Raw genomic sequence first — 22790 nt, 5'->3', positions numbered from 1 at the left:
ACGTTGGACAAGAGGTTAAGAAACAATCTACAAATCTCCACATTGGCCAAGTAAAACTCGTTGGGGACCTTATCGGGCCCTGGGGCCCTAGCAGCCAGGTAGGAGTTAATAGATGTAACGGTTTCACCAAGCCCTAATTCCAGGTTGGTGGAATCAATACACCTAGTAAAAACATATCTCAAGGGCCAATAAAAGCCATCCTGGGCAAGACCATTGCCACCCATATAAAGGTTGCTAAAGTGGGTGACCCGGTGCTGGGGCTGTACACAGAATTCTACGTTCTTTTTTGGTCCCCTGATACACACTGCAATAGTTTTCTAAATAGCTTTGGTAACTTTGGATGACAGGGTGGCATTCTGTTGTTTTCAAAGAGAGCTCTCCCATTCTTTTTTTGCCTTCATCAGTTCCCTCCTATAGAGTGACCTACAATTCAAAAGTGAGTCTCTACAGTTTGCCTTAACTGGTTTAAGGAGCTTGCTTTTAGCTTCCCTACATGATTTATCATACCAAGCCTCCTTTATAAGTTTTTTTTCACTACTCTTTTCCTGGTAGCTATTGATTCTCTAAGCCAAGTGTAGAGCAAGTCATGCTCTTCCTGTAATACCATTGTTCTAGTTTCGGGGGCATAATCAGTCAATTTCTCTACTACCTCCTTGATCAAAGTAGTAACTCCCTCTAGCACATTGTAGTTCCTAACAATACAGATCCACCAGATAGATTTTCCATTGTTAGAGTGCGAAACCTCCCTCAAATCCAGACCGGCTAAGCTCGGGGGGGTTTTAGGGCTACGCTGCCCTTCATTGTTAATGACAGTGCATTGTGCTCACTATCCTTCCTTTCCAAAATTTCCATATCCTGTATGAATGACCAGAGTCTAACATTAAATAAATGTGTGTGTGTGTATGAAACTTATATAGCGCAGGACTTACCCTGGGGCATCTCCGCGCTTGCTTAGGGAACCCGTCCTGGTATTCCCCTGTGAGATAACCCTGGAAGGGTATCCACAAGGTGAAAGCCAGGCATCCCGCCGCGAAGGGCCAATGTGGAGATTAAGCAAGCAAAATAGGAAGTAATCTATTCTACTTAAGCGACCTACTCTATTGAAGGTAGTGTTGACGCTGGCGCTGACAGGCCAGCCCTTGGCCCGGGTGCAGCCCACACGCGTCCCGCACTACAGGAGGTGGTTGGGTGCTATAATGTGCGTGGTGCGGGGGAATCAGGATCAGCCCCTCCTCCTCAGGAATTCTGAGAAAAATAGCCTCCCGGCCACAACAAGCAGCACCAGCACGGCGATGAAGAAGATGGTTGGCCACTATAAAGCACGATGGGAAAAGACCGGCAACTGACATACATGGAATCACAGTCTCAATGTACTAGAATACTCGCAGGTATTCTAGAAGGGGAAGGGAAGAAGGGAAAATAGAGGAAGGGCTTTACAGAGGATAAAGGCTACGCTGAAACAGGTGAAGATGTACAACAGAAATCAGGGTCAGTCCCTCCTCCTCAGGCTCAATAATTCGAGGACAATGAGTTCCTGTCCACAACAAACGGCACCACCACAGCTCCATGAACGTCCTGCACCGCGACAGGGAGTTGAGCACTATAAAGCGCGATGGGAAATCAAGATCAGTCCCTCCTCCCCAATAATTCTGGGACAAAGAGTCCCAGGCCACAGCAAAAGGCACCATTCAAGTCAAGCATAGGCAGCTGACTAAATAAACAAAATGATCACTGCTGCTTCAGGGCAAGCACACAACTTCTACCCAATCAAAACATGTACTTCTGTCTCCCAACATGAGGGTGGAACCAAAGGACCGCTCTGGTGAAGCTCATTTAGTTGCCCAGCGACTCCGAACCTCTCAAGCCAGACCACAGCAACATGATAAAATAATGAAGTATCCCTATCACAAAATGTGCCACATTATGCTGCATAATTAGTCATTTCTTGCAGCGCAATTTGGTTCTCCATACCTCATAATTTTGTCCTCCCCTCCCACTTAGTTCCAGTCGCCCTAGGTATAAATCTCAGCAATTTGCAATTTGTCTCGTTTTGTACAGATCAATAATCCAAATAAAAGTCACCACAAGATGGCGATAACTCAGAAAGGCTAAGGTATCCCAGTGGCCAGATACAGAGAGATCCTTGAGAAAAAATGAAAACACAGCTTCAGGCTAGGCGCGAGCCTTGGGAAGCCTGCAATGGTATATGAAGCACGTGCCTCTGGACGGGGAGGCACCACCACCCCGGGGCTAGACGGTGTGTGCTAATTTCATGGCTGCACAAAACCAGTTTCAGATCAGCAGACGATCATGTGCGGTCTTTGCTACAGCCGTTCTTCCCAAAAGCCAGCGTCTCAGCATTACAGCAGCTGCGGCGGAAGAGACTTCCTGCCCCGCGCGCGACTTTCCATAACTGTGACACCGACTGGGAAACTTCCTGAGGATGGGTCGTAAAATGGTCTCCCGTGACGGTTTAAAGCGTCCAGCGTGGTCTTCGTCAAAGTAAGTCTGACGTGGGGGTTGGTTGGAGAACTCTTTTTTGCGGCTCGCATTTCTGTCTGTAACTGTCGCTTCAGCTGAGGCGCTGGAAGTACCGCTGCGGGGGAAGGGGGAGGGGAGAGGGGGAGTTGTAGCACCCCCAGAAGTGATCAAGTGTTCAGAAGGGGAATGAGTAATGAAGAAGTCTATTGTCATTATTGGGAATGAGCAATGAATAAGTCCATTGTAATTGTATTTATATAGCGCTTACTATCCCCGACAAGGCGTCGAAGCGCTACTCATACATGTCGTGTGTCTCCTGTCACATTTGCTGCGCATTCAAACACAAAGATCAAATATCAGGCTGTCTTCTGAGAAGTGGGTGCTTATTTGGAAACTTGAGTGTACGTTTATTTCTGTGACAGCAAGGTGAGAGGATTTTGTTAAAGTGATCTAGGTGACTAAGCAGCTTAGGTGTAGGAAGAGAAAGGAAAGGAGATAGAATGTCAGATTGTTTAACACTCAACATTTAAGTATCGGCTAATTAACTATACACATATTTCAAATTATATCAGCAATTAGAAAAGCACAAATTAAGCACTTTAATTTGTCATTCTGAAGTGAGATGACCCAAAGATTTTATTAGGGTCAAAAGAAATGAAGACACTACTTGGTGATGCACAAGTGCTAAATATTCACTGCTACCCGTTTACCACACAACTTTTTTTGCACCACATAATTTTACCAGTAAAACTGCATGTCTATGCAAATTCAGTGGCCATTTCAACAGAAAATATGCTGTCTATAAATGATAGTGCACTACCTCACCAGTGCTCCAAATGCACCACCAGCTACATACCACACCCTTACCGCTCTCCTATGAATGGGCATGGTACATTTGCTACACTTATGTTTTTTTGTATGATGCGTGGACTTTTCACAATCCCTATGACTTCAGTGATATAACATTAATGGTAGCACCCTCATTCTAAAAATTGTTCCAGCACCTCTGAGATACTGGATCTGCATGGCTAACAATATGTTTTCACTTTCCTAAACTCTTAGCGATAGAGCCATCATATTGCAATGAATCCAGGGGCATATTAGCAAGGGCAATATCGCTGCTTTAGCTGGACTTTTTCCCGCTAAATCAGCGATAATTTTATCGCCCCATTAGCAAGCTGTCGCTAACAGCAGTTAGCGACAGCTTTTAGGCGATAGCTACAGGTTTGGGGCCTGCTTTGCATGTCAGCGATATTTATCACTAATGACATGCAAAGTGGGCGTACCCAAACTGTTAGCGACTGAAAACAGTCATTAACACAGCTATCACCTATTAGCAAAGCAGGCAAAGCGATAAAAAAAATCACGCGAAGCGCGATTATCGCTATAATCTAACGCCTGCTAAAAACTTGACACCTGTATAGTCAATGGGAGGTGGGTTATCAGATTAAGCCCCCATTGGCGTTAATGCGAGAGTATCGCTGGATTTCCAGCGATATTCTCGCATTTCGCCACTATCACTGTATATTTCAGCCCAATGGAGAAAAACATTGCTAATAGCATGTTTTCTCAGCTAAAATATCCAGCGATAGGCAGCGATAAAAACAAATTTGCTAAGGGCATTGAGCAATAAATATTGCTATTTGTTGCTAATATATAGTGCTTAACTTGTAGGTTTTTTTAAGTGCAGAGGACCAAAGTTTTCTTAGGAGTCTGCCGAGGCGCATTGATGTAGCTAGCCCTCTGGTCGCCGTTGGCGATCCCTGGATTTGCCGCCCTGCGACAGCCGCAGTAAAGAGCAGGGGGGTGCTGGCGAATATTCCCAGTTTGCAACCCTCGGGCAAACGCATTGAGGAGCGGGTTGCTGCCTGTTGTCACCCCAAGATGGCAGGTGATAGCGAGGGGAGGCCGCCACCCCAAAACACTTTGCCGCCCGGAGCGGACCGCCCCCATGCCTCCCAATCTACGCCACTCCAAAGGCGCTGTCAAATTCCACTGTTGCTATTTGCCAAGGAAAGTTGTGCCTCATTCCTCTTCATACCTCTTTCTTTCCCCACCTTCAAAAACCTGTTCAGGTTAATTTTCACCCCTGCTTTCTCCCTTTGTCACTGTTTTCTTCGCCTCTCTTTTTCATTCTTTCTCTGGGTTAACGTATGATGATGAAAAATTAAGTCAAGATCAGTTCTGGAAATTAAAAAAATATTCTAAGATCACATACATTGGAGGTCATGTGGAGTGCTGCAAAACAGGATGGAGTCACGAGGGCCAAAGTCAGGAGATAACATGACAGTCAATGTATACAGTTATGCTTTTTAAAAATATCCCAAACACATTGGCAACAAAGGACAACTGTTATAGTAAATTTGTTCAGGCTTACTTAATGTCTCTGGGGGCTAAGGCACCTGCAGCAAAGATCTTTTTGTGCCCAGCAATTTCCAGGGTTTAAAATCGTAAAATGAATCTGGTATTTAAATCAATTGGAGAAGTTAATGTGCCCTCTGCAAAGCACAACTTGTGACATGCATGTCACAATTTTAGGTATTGTATATTGACAACTCAGTAGGTTACTTCTTTTGCTGCTCTAGTCTTTGTCTAATCAATGTCATTTAGCTAAGTGAGCTAGGAACCAACATCAAGGAGCTGCATGAAAACTGCTGGACATAAGTTTAGAAGCTTACGTTTTCTACAGTCTTTTCTTATTTTAAGTTTGCTAAACTGGCTTCCTATGGGTAATAATAAATACCTTTCAGTAAGTGCTTTATTAATACTTATTAATGTAAGTACTTATAGAGACATATATCTGACCTTATTGCAGAGGCGTAACACAGGCCCCCTGCGGTGCATGGGGGCCCACAACCCCCTCAGGGGGCCCTCCAATACTTGAGGGGCCCCCTTTCAGCCTGAGGCTAATAAATATCTGTGAAACATGTGAGACTCACCCGCCCCTCATCATATTCTGCAGGAGGAGCCCCATCATTTTGCATTGCGTCAATTCCTTCTTGAAGTGCAAGCATATCTCTTACGTACAAAGCTTGAAAAGCTGAAAAACTGTCTCCAGTCATAGTTTATTTTATGGGTTCCGGAGTAGCGCCCCTACTCGCCGAAAAAGCGCTTCGATGCCTCGTATGGGGTAGTAAGCGCTATGTAAATGCAATGACATTACAATACAAGAACTTATGAAGTGACAGTGAATGTCTTTGATGGCAGCCGAGACATGGTGTTAAATGAAACTCGAACAGAAGGAGTACTGAAGGCCCTTACAGTGAGGCATTTGTGTTGTGCCAGTCTGGAACCAAAAACAGAAGGTGTCCTTCAGCCACTGCAGGCTGCTGCTCTAAACGCAAACCAGGAGAAGTACGGACTGTGTTGATTTTGTCCCATTGTCGGCAAACTACACTGGGGCAGAGGCAGCACGTTTCACGAAGGCCGGCCCAGATTCTGCTCAATAATAGCTTCCAGATCCGAGATGACCCCCTCATTTGAGGATGATTACAGTGTCCAAAAAGTAGTGTATCCGCATATCACCTGCTCAAATTAAGCACTAACTGGAAAGCTGTGCTGCAGTGTTTCTTTTTGCACTGCTGTGGCGTTACATGTCTTAATATGCTGCGTGTTTTTTGAAGATTTTGACAGTTTGTTCATTGTTTCCCTGGGTGTTCTCTTCAGCATATGACTTTGGGGTCCAACGGGGGAGAGGGGGGGAGGAAAACCGCACCGACCCGAGACTCAAAATTAGGTGTGATAAAGGCCGCTTTATTGGAAGCAGGTGCACCTTACACAATGAAAACCCTTAGCCTGCGCCGTACAAAACTAGACCTCCCTAAATATGGAATTTCCTGACAAACCCCCCACCCCCTCCCCTAACTGGTTACCCCAATCCACAAACAGTAAACAATTAGCAGAAATGTCAATTTGCCTCTCCACCTGGCTAAATCCTTTATTATGCTTGACCTACCCCCCGATAATCCAACAACAGATCTCCTACACTTCCCCCATATATTAGGAAGAACCGCCCAAAGGCAGAAAATCACCCCACACCTGCTCCAGCGACGCGACCAACCCCACAACCATCGAACAAAACCCGATGCACCGGCCCCCAAGAAAACTCCTTCCAAAAACCACCGCACACCACAGAAAATCCCTACTACACCCTGAAGAAAGGCAATCACCCCTCCCCCTGCCCCCCAGGACCCACAACTTGAAACCCCCCCATCAACTGCTAGAAAACACAGGGAGGGAGGGTGGGAAAATAATTACCTCCGCCACCCCCCCTCCCGGCTGCTGTTTCACCAGCCACCAAAATGGTGGCCTATAACGCAAAATGTCCCGTTTTAAGGTGGCCCAGCCCAAAATCAGCCCAAAACTAGCCCACCCCAGCCTAAGGCTACCAACTAGCCCAAAACCAGCCCACATATGGTGCTGGCTCTACCCCCCCCTCCCCCGGCCCCAAAACCCCCGGCGGTGACAGGCCTCCCGCTGGTCGGCCGCACCCCCCAAAGCCCTATTCTGTGTTTTGAACACTGATACACATTTGGAAACCGGCGACCTTTCAACAAGAACATTTTGTAAGTGTCTATGTGAACGTGTATTACCAGAGAATATCTTGCACACTTGTCTTTGAATTTCACGTCATCTGGACATTTTGCATGAGTTGGACTGGTTGGTGTGGAAATTGGGATTTTTTTTTTTAACATCCTTTCTTGTTATTTGCAAGCCCCATTGTTATTTAGTCATTCTGGTGTTTTATTGGTTATAGGCATGCATATGTCTTGCCTCTTTTACTAATGCCCCTCCCCAAGAGCACCGGCCAAGTACAGTCTTGTTCCACTAGGCCCCTGCCTCTGAAAAGCTGTTAATGGCCAAAAATGGTCAATCTCAAGCCCCTGTCTTGTGTATTTTATTTTGATGGTGTAGTAATTCATGCTTCTGCTTGCATAGAAGGCTGTGGTGGCTTTATTGGCCCGGGGAGGTATTCCTCCTTTTGCCTCTTGATCAGATCTGTGAACTTCCAAGTTTGCCATTTGTGGGCGAGGATTTACCCAAGTAAAAACATATTTATCCTCAACAGAAATCCGTAGGTAACTTGCGCTCACAAATATCTTGGGCCAGATGTAGGTAAATATTATTTACCGATTCTAAAATACCGAATTTTACTGATTCAGTATTTTAGAATCGGTAAATGATATGTAGCTAATGATTCGGGAAATTTTACCGAATCAGTAAAATTCGGTAAATACCGATTCGGTCTTCCCCATTCATTCCTATGGGCCTGGAGGCCCATAGGAATGAATGAGAATTACCAATTCGGTAAAAGGGGTAGACCTACAAGGGTGGCAGGGTGTCACATTGACACCCTGTTGCACCCCTGTATAGTGCATGGGTTCACATGTGGCAGACATACCCACATGGCACTGAATAAAAAGCTAAAAATTGCTTTTTGAAAGGTATTCGGAATTTACCACCAACTAATAGTTGATGGTAAATAACGAATCCTTAAATGTAAAAAGCACTCACATGAGTGCTCTCTACATTAAGGATTCAGTAATTTACAGAATCAGTATGTTAAGAATTCAGCAATTTACCAATTCCTTAAGTTACCGATTCGATAAATTACCAAATTCTACAATTTGGCCACCTACATCTGAAAAGTCTAATTCTGGTCGGTAACGGCCGAAAATCGGTAATTTCGGCTGTTACCGACCGGAATTAGGCTTCCTATATCTGGCCCCTTATCTCTGAGACCTCCCGGGCTCCTGGGCGAGCTGGACGTAGAAGTCTCAGGCGATTGAAGGTAAACTTGATAAGATAGACGAATGAATGAATGTAAGATGTGATCTGATCTCGACTCATAGTGTGGCAGCTGAGGTCTTAGAGATACAACAAAAGTTGAACGTTTAAGCAATAAGATGATATGTGAGATGTCTTGGTAAGAGGGGAGTTGGTGGTTCGAACGACCAAATGAGAGGCAACTCGGTAAAAGCGGGGGTCTTAACAGTAAGATGGGAGGAAAGGTGCAAAAATATGATGTGATGGGTCCTTAAGATATGACAGCATGTGAGGCACTAAAGATAAGATGGGAGGTGAGATCAGAAAGATAGGATGAGGGGCTACAGCTGCTGAGGAAAAGTCCTGATGTTAGAATGAAAGGCGGGCAGTAAAGAGTATAAAAGTGGTAATTCCCAAAGAGATGATGGCAAGCCAGATGTTCAAGAGAGGATGCGACCTGAGGCACTAAAAACAGGTTGGAAGTTATCCATGGTCATAAACATAGGGTGGGTGGTGCGGGCTTAAAGGGAAAGTGGGAGGTGATGGACTAATGATGACATACGGTTCTTATGGGGTGATTGTGAGGAGAGCTGTGTTCAATTTGTAAAAAACTAAGTGCCAGGGCCCTCGTCAGAAGGCCACTGCAGCTTGCACCACCCATTGCCACTGCCAGCGCTGCCAATGACAGTACCAGGACAAGTACTAAGAATCAGACTCCTACAAGTGTGACGATTCAGACTATTCTAAGCCCCCAAAACCATAAGAATGGCTTGGGCGGCGGGTAGGAGTAATTTTTAAAGTATATTGAATGAACAAACTACTGTTGTGCTCATTTCTGAATTAGGCAAACAGTGCTACCATGTGGCACACTGTCATAAGTGCTGGGGTTGACAATTAAGTGCTGGTGCTGAGCGCCGGAAACCACAGGTTCAAATTAAGCACTGGAGGAAAGTATAAAAGATAAGGGATAGATGTGAGTCCACAATATAACATGGGATGGGTAGTGAGGGTCTAAGTATAAGTTGGAAGCTGAATCCTACATTAACATGGGAGTTGATGAAATAAAGCTTGGTAGAGAATAAGACTTTGATTTTCAGTTTAAGGTGATCCTATCTGCTTTAATATTAATTACTGAAGGGATCTTTGTATTGCTTTCAATGTTGTCCCTATTTATTTTAAGTATGGCCTTGGTGTTTATTTCGGAGGCATCGAGGTTAAAATTTGTTAAACTCCTGGGGCCTCATTTATGAGAAATGACGCATCGCTGCTTGAAAGCAGCGATGCGTCACTTCTCAGTGCGCACACCTTGCAACATTCCTGATGCGTAATGTATGACGCATCATGTCGCAAAGAGTTACAGATACGTCAGTATTTCTGACGTATCTGTAAGCGCAAAAGTGACGCATTGCTGGAGTGTGTCACAAAAGTGACGCAACTCCAGCAATGCGTCCTTTCACATGGGGCAAGCCCCATGTGAAAGGGCCTGCGTCAGTCTTACGCCTGCTGTGAGGCAGGCGCAAGATTTTGACGCAACAGCGTCCTAAAAGTGACGCAATGAAAGCTCATAGATTTCACTGCGTCACTTCTACGACCCTTCCTTGCGTCAATACGCCCCCCTTGCATACATTATACCTGGCACAGGTATAATGTGGCGCAGGGTTTTACAAAGTGACGCATCTACCTAGATGCGTCACTTTGTAAATATGGCGCAATAGGGCACATTTTTTACGCCACTGGTGCGCCACAAAATGTGACGCACTGGCGGAGTAAAAAAGTGACGCACAGCCTAATAAATGAGGCCCCTAGATTTCTTTTGTCATTTGTGTCTGATATGGTTTTGAGTAGTGGTGTATTTCAGAAGCATTTTCTGCATTCAAGTAGTAATTATCAAAAAATGCTTTGGAAGTTCCAACTTTTCTCAGTGTAAAACAATGACTAGAGTACAGCACCGTATTCAGCTCAGATCGGATCACTCCAACAAATAAACAAATAGAAAAATAACTTGTGTCCTTTTGTTGGCACACACAAGCTTGGCGTGTGCCTACAAATGTACTTTTTTGTCTAATTTTTTGCCATGCTGCACAGCACTGGGGATTCTGTGCAACGTGGCCAACACCATAGGCAAAGCAAGTAAGTCCCAAGCACGAGACGTTCTGGCTTTGACAGTGCTTATTTTTAGCATGTCTCCAAGCACCGAGCAGAACTTCTACTTAGTGATTATCTCAACCAAAAACATCACACAGAAAACTGCATTATTCTACATCAAAATAACATTGACAAACGTGTTGCCCAACATCAGATGCACAGATGTGTTCCTCATTTAGAACATGAAGCATTCCATACCCCTCTTCGCTGCAGGTTGCCTGGGATAAACTTGGCTCTTCCAATAGGATCATAGCTGACAAATTGATAATACTGACTTTCAATGATTATTCCATGCAAGTGTCAACTCCGGGCCACAACATATAGAATTATAAATGGGTATGTATCAATTATATGGTTGTTTTCTCCCTTGGAATTTCAAATTACTTCTTAGACAACAGGAATAAGACTCAAGTGGCCTAGCATGTTACTGCAAATGATGAGACAGAAAACTCCCCATAGTTGATTGGATCATTACTAACCCATGTTGCATATCAGAATAATATTATCTAAAATATCGCCAGATGAAAATATAGTCCCATGTACCGTGCACAAAAATAGCGTCCATAGGGTGTCGTTTTTCCATTTTTAACCCCAATGGGGCAATATTTTCACAAATGATATTTAAGACAGAATATCGCTGTCAGGTAATATTTTGCCATAGGAAACAAAAAGAAAGGATGGACAGAATGTTGAAACTTTTCAGACACTCACCCCAGTCACTATTAGATCTGGGTTCAATCCATCCTCGTTCTTTAGCTCACTTCGCCACCCCAGTTCAGACCCAGCTATATTCAAATCAGTCTTGAACCTGTGCCTCATGGGAACAGTCCAGACCGAACTGCTAAGTAAGGTCTTTCCTGGACCGGAAACAAGCATCCTGGGACCGGTTTTGGGATAATCCCCTCATCAGCCAGGATAGCTTGAATCCAGTGGCAAAGTGAGCAAGGGACCCATGTCTGGGCATAACCTGCCAACTTAGGGCAAACAAAGCAAACTCAAAGAGATGCTGGATGGAGCGCTGAAACTTTCCAGACACTTACCCCAACCACTATTAGATCCGGGTTGAATCCATCATTGTTTAGGATGCTTGTTTCTGGTCCAGGGTAGACCTGGCTTTGCAGAGTACTGTGTTGAGGGGGCACCCAGCAGCACGGGGGCGTCCCCACACGGCGGGAGCTGCGGGGGCCTGTGTTATGCCACTGGCTCTCCCAGTCACCGCAAAAGAGGCCATAATGAACGCACTGGTTAAGTGCTTCATCCATTTTGATGGCCGAACGTTATGATGTTTTTTCAGTTTACTTACTTTTACTATCAGTCAGTGATCATTAAATATCCTTTAAAACACATAATAAAATGCATTGTTTTCATAACTAGTGTTTTAAGTATGTAACGACATGGGGAAAAATACTGACATTAGGCGATTTTCCCTATTTTTGGGATGCCTGTGATGCTGCAGGTGCAGGGGAACCAGGGACCATGGCTGTGAGAGGCCTCCTGCATCTCAATTATGGCTGTTTCTGTGTGGGGTTCTCAGAGTGTTTATGTAGTTTTAGTCTGTGTACAATACGCACAGTAATTTACTGTTAGATAGTGACAGTGCATTTCGTATTCAATGAGCAGCCACAAGGGACTCATCAATGCCTGCCCATTACCTAAGAAGTAATGCCTGATTTAGAGTTCAGCGAATGGGTTACTCCGTTCCAAAAGTGACGGATAGCCAGCCTGCCATATTGCACTTCCACTGGATATAATGCACTTGTAATACAGTAGATGTGATATACGTCACATTTGCGTCAGAGTAACTTGTCCTGTACTAGAGCATATTTGTCTGTCTGTTCTCTGCCAGGTGCTTTCGGAAAGTAAATAACTATGCTATCTCAAGTAAGATATTGTGCTGGGCTAAATTTATTCTCAACAGTAGGGCAGGGTGAAAAAAGTGAGCATTTCATATTCTGATATCTTGGTACAATACATTGCACAATCCGAGGTTTGAGTAGGGCCACTGAAATTATACAACTTTGCGGCTTTGGTGTTTACTCAAATGTGGAGGGAGCTCGCACAGCAAATTGTTCAAATGGTGAAGGATTGTAACGGATTGTAGTGTGCAGCAAGAGGAAAAACACTGTCTGGCCAGGCAGTGTAAGTATTAATGACAGTAATCCAGGGCTCCCCCTTCTCGGGGAAGAACAACTCTGTGCACAACGGTCAGGACCGTGGTCTCATTCCATAATCAAAATAATGGTGTTTGCCATATAATTATGGACTTGCTGCATTTGTCATATTTTCGATCTTCTGCTGCATAATTGTAGATTTATAAAAAAACAATTACAGCTCATACGGATGAAAGATTCTACAAAGGCTGCAACGTGTGTTGCTGTGCAGTTGAAGGCCCTTCACATAGGTTGACTGGTCACCTTTTAGTTGTTTATTGCTATACTTGGGTGTGAAACGTGCACTAATGAGGTGCAACCTATGCCTAGACAGTACTATCAAGTATAAAAAACAAATGACAAAATAATTAAGTAATACTATAATAAAATGGACCGTATTACGCAGCATAATATGGTCATCCCTGGCCACATATTTTCAGTGGGACTGAACATAAATGTAATGCTAATTCTCCAAACTTACCTCAGCACTAAATAATTGATTTCACATGCATTTTTAGGTCTCGCCTAGGCATCGCTTGCGCTGTCTCTACGAGGCATGTTGTATTCTGAATGTGGGCTTTAAACTCTGCCCATTTTCCCGCCCATGTATTTTACTGGCTCTTTTGACAGTCTTTTGGAAATCGTTTTGTTTCATTTATTAATTTGTTTAGTAGTCCCTCCTTAGTACATCCTTTTCTCCTGTTGTAACCTCCCATGAGGACTGCCTGTGTTACATGTGTTGTACTCAGTATGATTTATTTACTGTTTGTTAGCACTACTTTATTAATCAATTTCTTCTGGCTGCTGTTGCAGGCACAACAGGCTCTCCGCTTTAGTCCACCAGAGTCCACGTGTTTTCGTGGCTCAGCGTGGCACCCGATCAAGGATGCCATGCTTTAGCTTTGAAAGACACTCCCTCCCTGCTCCACGGCCGGCCGCCTCGCTTTATGGTTCATCAGAATTTTTTTTATTAGTTGCTTTAGCTTTAAGCATGCCGACACCCTTACCCCTCCCACAAAACTGCGTGCCCGCCCCCAGGACCTCTCCAAGATCGCTTCTGTTTTTTTTGTTTAATTAAAATTAACGCTTCTCAGTGGTTCATAATAGGTGCGTTGCTGCACCCCAGTGTGCTGTGAAAAGTAGCCAGGGGCGTCACACCAAGGACACATTTTGGGAAACAACAGACACGCTTGGTTAGGTAAACAAGCCAAATCTGCTGCAACTTACCAACATTCACTGTGTTGTGAAAACCACCCGCTGGTAACCCGGGCACACTACTTCCATACACTACACAAACTTACACACATCTTCTAAATAACACAAACAATTCTCAACAAGCACAATTTGCAATGGGCGGGGTTTTAAGCTGATTCACTGCACAAGTGTGAATCCCAGTCGTGATGTTACTGCACATAACGCAATGTAGGCGCTGTTTTCTGGACGTTCCTGGTGCAAAATCTGATTGCTTTTGGTGCCGGGCAAGTTAGTGCCCAGAGTATTAGGTGATGTGCTCACCATTTGCACAAAATACATGTTTCACGCAGTGTGTTCAGAGTGATACAGTGCATTTCATCAGGACCCAGAACTATCTACACAAAGGGGTTTGGAGGAAGAGTTCTGACCTCCCACTAATCTAGGCTTTCCGGCTTTCCAGCTTCAGCGCAGGGGTAGATGACCGGTGTTCGTCCTAATAAGGACAGGGCACCCGAATTGGAGGTGCCATTTGCCGGAAAGACCGCTGAAGCAAGCACTTCCATCTAGTTAGGTTCCACTAGATTTGGCGGGATCGCGTTCTCACACACTAGTTTAGTGGGAGATAGGAACTCTTCCTCCAAACCACTTTGTGTAGATAGTTTTTGGTCCTGATGAAATGCACTGTATCATTCTGAACACACTGCGTGAAACATGTTGACCATTAAAGTAGAGTAGAGCATTTCTCCCCTGGACCTTTGAGCCAGAGAGCAGCCTCTCTTTTGTTTTTTAACAAGCTGGGTTACCACTCTATTAAACTTACTCTGTGGACTACCCAACCTTTTTTAAATCACCCATTCACATCTACTTCCCCCCCCCCGGGGCCCTCACACCCACGGCACCATAAGGCAGGGACAGAAGATCTCCGCTAAAGAGCCCCTTTATGGGTGCCCGTCGGGTATTGCACCACCGACCCGACGAGGAGCGAGTCCATATGATGAAGCATGATACCTAGCTTGCTGGGTGTGTGAGGACTCTAGTTCAGACAAGGAGGATTCCCCTCCTTTGTGCGTCAAACGCGCATTGGTTCATCCCCTTTGTTCCTACTGGGGAGCTGCGTACTCTCTTTTGATCTACTGTATTCGGGCACGTACGCTGGACCCCGTGAAACAGCCCTCCTTGTCCCTCTCATTGGTCAAAAAAAAGGAAAATGAAAGCACACAGGTCTTCTTGAGGAACTATCCCTCTGATAAAGCTTTGGTACATTGAGTCAGGGTCCTGGGAGAATGAGTGAGCCCGGCCATGTTCTGTTTTTTTTTTTTTTTTTTTTACACTAATATCACTGCCTGGCCTCACACGCTCTCAGGGACCACATGATGCCTATTGACAGTCTGATTCAGACAGTAACTTTGTCTGCACTAGGCAGCCCTTACATGAATCAGTGCAGCACCTTTTCAATTAGCAGTAAATTGAACTTGTTGTTAAAGTTGGCAGGTCTGGTATAATGGAACTGCAGGTTCACGCCTGAACAAGGTCTGCATGGGTATACAGTGAGCGATCTCAGAGAGGCACTATCTTGATGGCTGTTATGCTTAGCTCTTTGTGCCACTGGGCATGCTCTAAGGGGAAGAGACCTCACTAAGATGGCTTCTCGGTTCACTCTATAAAGAGTTATTTTTCAGAGCTACGTTACTTTGCAAGTGATGCTAATCAACCTTTACATCTAATGGTGCAGCTGCTGCCTTTCTTTGCCTTGTTTGATTTTTTTTAAAGGCGGAGAATTCACATTTGTTTGCGTGATACCAAAAACTTAGAGCTGCAGTAGTGTTAGGTGCGGCATCAAATAAAAGCGCAGCAGTATTAGAAAACAGAGCAGAACTTCTACTGCTGACCCTCTTCGTGGCAAGTTCTAGAAATAGGGTTAACACATGCTTGCTAATGTATGTTACCTGAAACAGATTCATTTAAAAACTAAAAAGTCTACTGGCTCACCCCCTTTCATCTCAATTTCACTGACCCCTGTCGTCCCACACACTTCCAGTCTGCACTCTATACTGCATGTTCGCACATACTAAGCACAGTTTCTTTCCTGTGCCTTTTCAAAGTTTCCGTCCCTCAATCCCAATCTCTCCTCCCCTTCTTGGATTGTCTTCTTCATACAAAGGTCCTTCCTCTTTATGCGTATGTTGCCTGCTCTCTCCTTCTTTCTCTCTTTCTCACACATTCTCTGCTCCTCTGTCTAGAGTTCATTCCATTTACCACTTCTTGCACAAACTACATATCCCTCTTTCAATCTTTCTATCTATTCTGGGCTGTTCTCACCCCTATCTATTCACCATGCTGCATAATGCCGCTGCACAAATCCATTCCACACCACACAATTCCAATACAACCCATATAATTCCACTCCACGCCACATACAGCCTCTACACTCCAAACCAAAACACATAGGTAAAAGGCATTGTCATTTACAACACCAAAAGCTATAACTCTCGCAATTGCGAGACAAATTGCACTGCAAATGCTTGTTTAAAATGGACATCTCTAAAGTTCTGTCACAAAATATTTTCAGAAAAATGGATAGTCTCTGCATCCTGCAGCATAAACTTTATACAGCCATAATAAAACCAAATATATGTTTAATGCAAATTTTCATCTATTCTATTTGGTCACATTTCCTCAATAGCGTTTCTTTACTTTTCACATTTCGCTGCATAGGGATATGTTTGATAGGCTTGCTGTTAAAGTGAGAGGCCACACAGCTGATTATACATTCAGAGTTTGTGGTTCCTCGACTTTTAGGGTCCAAAGCTGCATCACATGCTCATTCAGAAAATACGGGCTAGATGTACGACCCGTTTTTGTATACGCAAACGGGTTTGCAAACCCGTTTGCGCACGCAAAAATATCATGGGCCATGTACAAAGCCTAGTTAGTGAGTCGCAATTTTTTTGTGACTTGCTAAATAGGTTTTGCGACTCGCTATTTGGAAAGGGTGTTACCTTTCAAATAGCGAATCTCAGAACCATGTACAGGTGCAAGGGTGCCTACGTTGGTGCAGGGCAGCCCATTGTGCGCTGACGCAGGGGAAAAGGACAGGAATGCACCATATCTGAGAGATATGGCGCATTCCTGCCCTTTTTTTGTTTGCCGTAGGGCAGTGCAGCAGGAAGGCCTGCGGCACTGCCCTATGGCAAAACCTCATAAATGAGGCCCACAGTTTCCTTTTCTCTGTGGCTTACTGCCCCAGTTGATTTAGTTTATACTCATAACTGAAATCTTACTTCTTTGTAATTTCCTTGGTGCTGCATCTTTCTATTTCTTTCAAAACTCCACTGCCTTTTTTAAGGTACCCTGAACTGAACACCAGATGCCAAATATTGCATGGCCTGAGTGCAAAGGCATGGTGGCTTCTGTCCGCAGTAGCAGCATCAGCATCAGCATGAGATTATGCAATCACATTTGGCCTATTGTCAAACCCCTTCAAGTCATTGACCCAGGCTTTCGTTTCTACTACCATCTTGATTTTTTGGGAATTGATGTAAAGGCTTCAAAATGCTCTTGACCACATTAACATCTATGCAAGTGTGCATGGGATAGATTGTTGGCATTATCACTAGAGTCCAAAGGGTGAGTCCAAATTGGCCTGCCATACAAAATCATCTCATGCCCCCCTTTCTTGTACAAGCACTATCAACTGCTCCCTCGAGAACGCCACACTCTCCGACAACTGGAAGCGCACCAATGTCAACCCCCTCCTAAAGAAGCCCTCCGCAGACCGGACGTACCTCAAAAACTACAGGCCCATCTCACTGCTTCCTTTTGCTGCCAAAGTCATTGATTAGGCCGGCAACACCCAGCTAGCACACATCATAAAAACCAACAGAATCCTGGACATCTCTCAATCCAGATTTGGCAGCAACCACTGCACCGAAACCACCTTCCTCGCTGCCACCGATGACATCTGGGCCCTCTTTGACCAGGGGCAAACAACAGCCCTCATCCTCCTTGACCTATCAGCAGCCTTCAACAATGTCTCCCACTGCCCTCTGGCCACCAGAATACATGACGCTGGCATCTAAGGAAAAGCCTTAGGCTGGATATGGTGTTTCCTCTCAGGCAGAACACAGAGAATAAGACTCCCGCCCTTCCTCTCAGAATCGACAGAGACCAGACGCGAAGTACCCCAAGGATCCCCGCTCAGCCCCACACTCTTCAATGTCTACATGACCTCCCTCATAACGATTGCCAGAAACCACAGTCTCAACATCATCTATTATGCCGATGACACCCAGCTTGTTGTATTGCGTTTTAGGATCCGAGCTCAATTTTCCAGATTCATGCCCTTATATAGGTACAATGCACATTGCCCTAATATAGGCATAGAAATCATACCCATATTTAGACACAGCCCATGCAGTCAAAATACAGGCATGGCTACTTCCACCCGTACCAGAAAGCCACAACGATTTCTTGGAAAGATCGGCTTAAGCAGTCAGGGACATCCCCTTGCTTGAATATTGATTTGTCCAAGAACTCATGGAGTTTACAAAGAACTACTGTGGAAAAGCAGTTTTTCTCTCGTTGTCATCAAACGCTGCTTGGCGTTAATCGCCTCTAATTCACTTGGTTATCCGCTAATCAAATAAAGAGGCAGGCGCTGGAAACTGGAAAACGAGGAACACGAGGAACAGGTTTATTTCTCCAGAGTAGAACATGTCAGTTCGGACAAACGAAATGTCTTCTCGAGGTGCTCTAACTGCATCTCTGTGGCGTAGCCTTTTATACACAATCTTAACTCTTTATTGCAGGGTAACACATTCCTGACAGTAGTTTATTACATCCCTGGAAACCCCACTTCTAGCTAGTTCCCTCACATACCCAACAGCAAATGTCCCCCACCCTGGTCTCAGCAGTTGATTGTTATCGCGCAGCTGGGCATTCTGGCAGGGTCTGAAATATGCTTAATCGGTCAGATCTTAGGGGGTTGTGGCATTGATTAATTCTGACCTCTTTGATGGGGAGCAAGTTCCTACTGTACGGGAGCAATAAACTTATCCGCAGGGGCCAGTTATGGCCTGGGACCGTATCGAACAGCCAGGTGCAGGGGAGGAGGTTATCGATGAGGCCTGTTCGTGCGTGGGAGATAAAAGGGTATGGGGGTTTGGTATGGGAAGTGGCTCCGGGGCTGGGTCACGCTGAGGATGCTTTATGACTCTAGTATGTGTGCTCTTGGGCTGTCAGAGCGCGGTTGGATGATGGCGAGGTCAGGGTGACGCCCTGGTGATCGGCAATGTATGAAATGGCCACGGTATCTAAAATGGATGCCGCTTACATGCAAGGCATGATGGCGCTGGCGATGTTCACGTCTGTCGATTATATTTTAACACTACCATTCCCTTGGGGTTCTTTTCTGATGTTATTATGCCCGACTTTACGTCAAACTAGGCACCTTCAAGGTGTAAATATGCCTTCACTTGCTCTAGCAAGGACACAGTGGTTCGGAGCAGTTCGACTATCTACTTGCCCGACGTAGCTCGCTACGGCCAGTGCTGAAGGAAGCCGGCCCTCCAGGTGACGCACTGATCGAGAAGCTGTCCTTTCTCTCGGCGAGAATCCAGCTCCAGTGTTTCCAAGCCCCCCTTCCCTTGTTGGGAAATCGAGTCCCGAGACAAGAGATACCAGACCTCCTTCATTCTAAACTAAGGTATGGAGCTGATTAGACCCTAAGAGAAATCTTGGATAGATTCTTGGCAAAAAAACTAAACCTATGCTACACCACACTTACTTCTTCCCGCGTACTAGACTTAGGTTAGGTACATTGGGGTAGCGTATTTTAGAAGCACCAGTTGAGTACTTTTAGATTGTCTACAGTGAATGCATATCCCAGCCTCTGCCACTCCAAAACTAGACAGTCAATCCACAACCAGGCAGAGGCACACAGATGTTTAAACAAGAAAATGCCTGCTTTCTAAAAGTGGCATTTACATACACATAATTTAAAAACCCTCTTCACTAAAAGGTTTGTTATTTAAATTCTGAGTTCGAAGACCCTACATTTTATTTCTCTATCTTGTGCCAATGGGAATTTATACTTGTGAGATGTTACAAAGTATTTCCCATTCTATCCCAGGGGACAGATAGCCTTTTAATATTGAAAAACTAAATTGGCAGTAGTTCACTATCAGGACATGTCATACACACCAGAACATGTCCTGCCTTTTACATACACTGCACCCAGCTCATGAGGGGACCTTTGGCCTACCATAGGGCAGGTCTGTAGTGGCCTGTCTGAAAAACCTTTTCAGGGCACCTCATGTGGGTGGCACAATCGTTGGGGCAGGCCCCTAGTAGCATTTGATTTACAGGCCTTGGCATACTCAGTGCATGTTACCAGGAACTTACCAGTAAGTCAAATATGACAATCAGTAATTACCAATTGTAATAACAATTTACACAGGGAGAACTTGCACATTGACACTGATCAGCCGTGGCAAAATGCCCAGAGCATCTAAGCAAGCAAAAACGAAATCCAGCACAGCATCAAAAATACAGGAGGTATAGGCAAAAAGTAAAGGGAAACCACCCCAAAGATGTCAAGTCTAATACCGGCTCTTAGCCAACTTGTACAGGGAGGGGTGGGGTATGGGAAAGGGGAGGAGGAGTGATATGGGCACTCCCTAAGTGCGCATATGTGTTTGGCCCCCCGTCTCAGGTTTAGGGTCGTGAAGTGAGCCTAACCCCTAAGTTAGCAGGGTATGCCCAGACGTGGGTCCCTTGTTCACTTTGCCGCTGGGTTCAATCTAGCCTGGCTTATGAAGGGTGTTACCCCGAAACCATTCCTATGATGTTTGTTTCCGGTCCAGGGAAGACCTGGCTTGGCAGTTCAGGCTGGACTGTTTCGCTGAGGAACAGGGTCAAAACGGATTTCCATATGGCTGGATCTGAACTGGGTTGACGAGCTAAGGAACAATGATGGATTCAACCCAGATCTAATAGTGACTGGGGGTGAATGTCTGAAAAGTGTTAGCACTTTGTCCATTATCTTCTTGTGTTTGCTTTCTCTTTCTTTCTTAACAGACTCTTTCTCAGTGGTCTCTCACCGCCTACACCTTTTTCCCCGTCCTCTTTGAGCTTCCTCTTTATTACTTGCCTTACCTGTCCATCTCTGTGTTGTATCATTCTTACCTGTATGTCCTACCTTAATTTGCCTCTCAGTGACTTATAATCAGCTGTCCCTTTATTACTTTCCGCACACCTGTCCCTCCCTCTATTTCTGTCTCTCATAGATATCTCTATTTTATTTATATCTATATCACATATCTCATGCTGCCATCCCCTGTCCCAGGGTTTGCCATCTTTCTGACTCTTTGCTATCTTTTTGTCACCTATGTTTCTATCACCTATTGTTTTCACCTATTTCGCTCTCTTTCACTCTTGTCTATGGGGCATATTTACAAGCCCTCAGCGCCACCGGAGTCCCACTTTTTTACGCTCCAGTGGTGCAGCACCATTTCCATATTTACAAGGGGTCTCTAAGACACTTTGTGTGGCTTAATGCCACCTTGTAAATATGCCTCTTACCACTGCAGTCCTCTGTGGCAAAGGGGCATGCAATGGGTGTTGCTGTGGGCTTTCAACTGCAACACCCATTGCTTTTCCGTGCTGCCCCAGATTCACAAGGCAGAGCAAAAAGTAACGCCATGGAATACCAGGCGTTAGAATGGTGCAACAAGGAGAAATTAGTATTGTATCCTAGTTTTTTTCTATTTCCATGTGTCCTGCATTCAGCAGCACACATAGGAGGTGAAAATCGCCAATATTGATTGTTTATGTGCAGGAAGGTGTCCCTTCCTGTACATAAACAATCGTCCCTGCAGCACAGGGGACCTTGAAACATGGTGACAGGGTACCTGAGCTGGCACTAGGCAGTTTTTTCCACTAGGGGGAACACAGGGGTGCGGAGTATTCTTGTGAATACAGCGCATCCTAAGTTTCGAAAATGTCAGCACAACGCTGCCAAATTTGTCACAGCTCCACGATCTGACATTCTCTTGTGAATATGCCCCTGTATGTCTCCCACATCTATCAACTCTCTGATGTCTTTTTAATCCCTCTCTCTGTCTCTTTCATTCATGCATTCCTGCATTTGTCTGTCAATCTCTCACATGTCTCTTGTAGTGTCCTCTTCCTTGCCTTATTTTCCTCAACGTTTTCCCCTCTCCCTTCTCTTTCTCTCTACCCTCCTCTCTCCTGCCTATCTTGATCCCTTCACATGCTCAGGGACATCAGGATTGCAAGTTTGTTACTTCTAAGCCAGGAGTCTCAAGCACAGTGCCAGAGGTAGCAGTAGGAAAGCCCCCCAAATGGAGTCCATGGTGGAACACTTTTCAACCAACATCCCATGTTTAGTATACCTTTATGGTTCACAGTTGTGGATTTTCCTGCTCATACTGTAACTGTAGATATGCGAGTTATAATTGGCTTGCTTTATTATGCTGAGGGTTTATAGGTTGTAGATACAGTTTCGGGGCTGAAGAGCCCAGCATCCCATTTTTAAAGATCTTATTCATTGGTTAATAGCAAGGGAGCCCGAGAGCAAACACTGAAAACTCACTTGTCTGGTAAACACTTATACAGAATTTGAATGGGGAGGACTGCACAAGATGTTTTTCTCGTCTGCAAATGCTGACTGTCGGGAAACAAGTCAGGATTGTAACACGAAAAACATGTCGAAAGGTGGACTGAGTTCACAGTCTCCTGTCTTATCTTCAGCATCAAGGAACGTGGGTAATTCAGGACTGAAGTAAAGCAAAAGATTAAAAAACTTTTGAATATGTAGATGCTACCCGATGTAGTAATATCTGTAATTCACGGGAACAGTGATGGCATAGTTGAAGTATTATGCACTACATGAAATTCTTTGATGTAAACTAAGTCTACGTATAGTACTCACTTTCCAGCGCCAAACTTTTTTGTGCTACAAAGTTGTTCTTAAAATAATGTCAGCTTTGCACTGCTTTGTGTCCTGGGGGTGGTGGGTTCTATGGGTGGTAT

The 22790-nt window shown here is 44.8% G+C and overlaps 1 protein-coding gene across 3 annotated transcripts in view; it reads left to right on the top strand.

Moving 5' to 3' along the window:
* The window catches only part of LOC147685174 (gap junction gamma-1 protein-like), a 366763-nt gene that overhangs the window by 165248 nt on the left and 178725 nt on the right, over positions 1-22790 (top strand). Inside the window, exon 1 of one of the 3 annotated variants that reach the window (XM_086941080.1) lies at positions 2167-2502. The exons of the other annotated variants lie outside the window; for them this stretch is intronic. The gene's annotated coding sequence lies outside the window, so the exon portion shown is untranslated. Of the gene's footprint in view, positions 1-2166; positions 2503-22790 lie in introns of those variants that run through there. 3 annotated transcript variants of the gene reach the window in all.

The sequence above is a fragment of the Lissotriton vulgaris genome, chromosome 10 (genome assembly GCF_964263255.1).
Source record: "Lissotriton vulgaris chromosome 10, aLisVul1.2, whole genome shotgun sequence".
Classification (NCBI taxonomy): domain Eukaryota; kingdom Metazoa; phylum Chordata; class Amphibia; order Caudata; family Salamandridae; genus Lissotriton; species Lissotriton vulgaris.
Note: the sequence above shows the minus strand (reverse complement) of the source record. Positions and strands in the feature narration are given on the sequence as shown.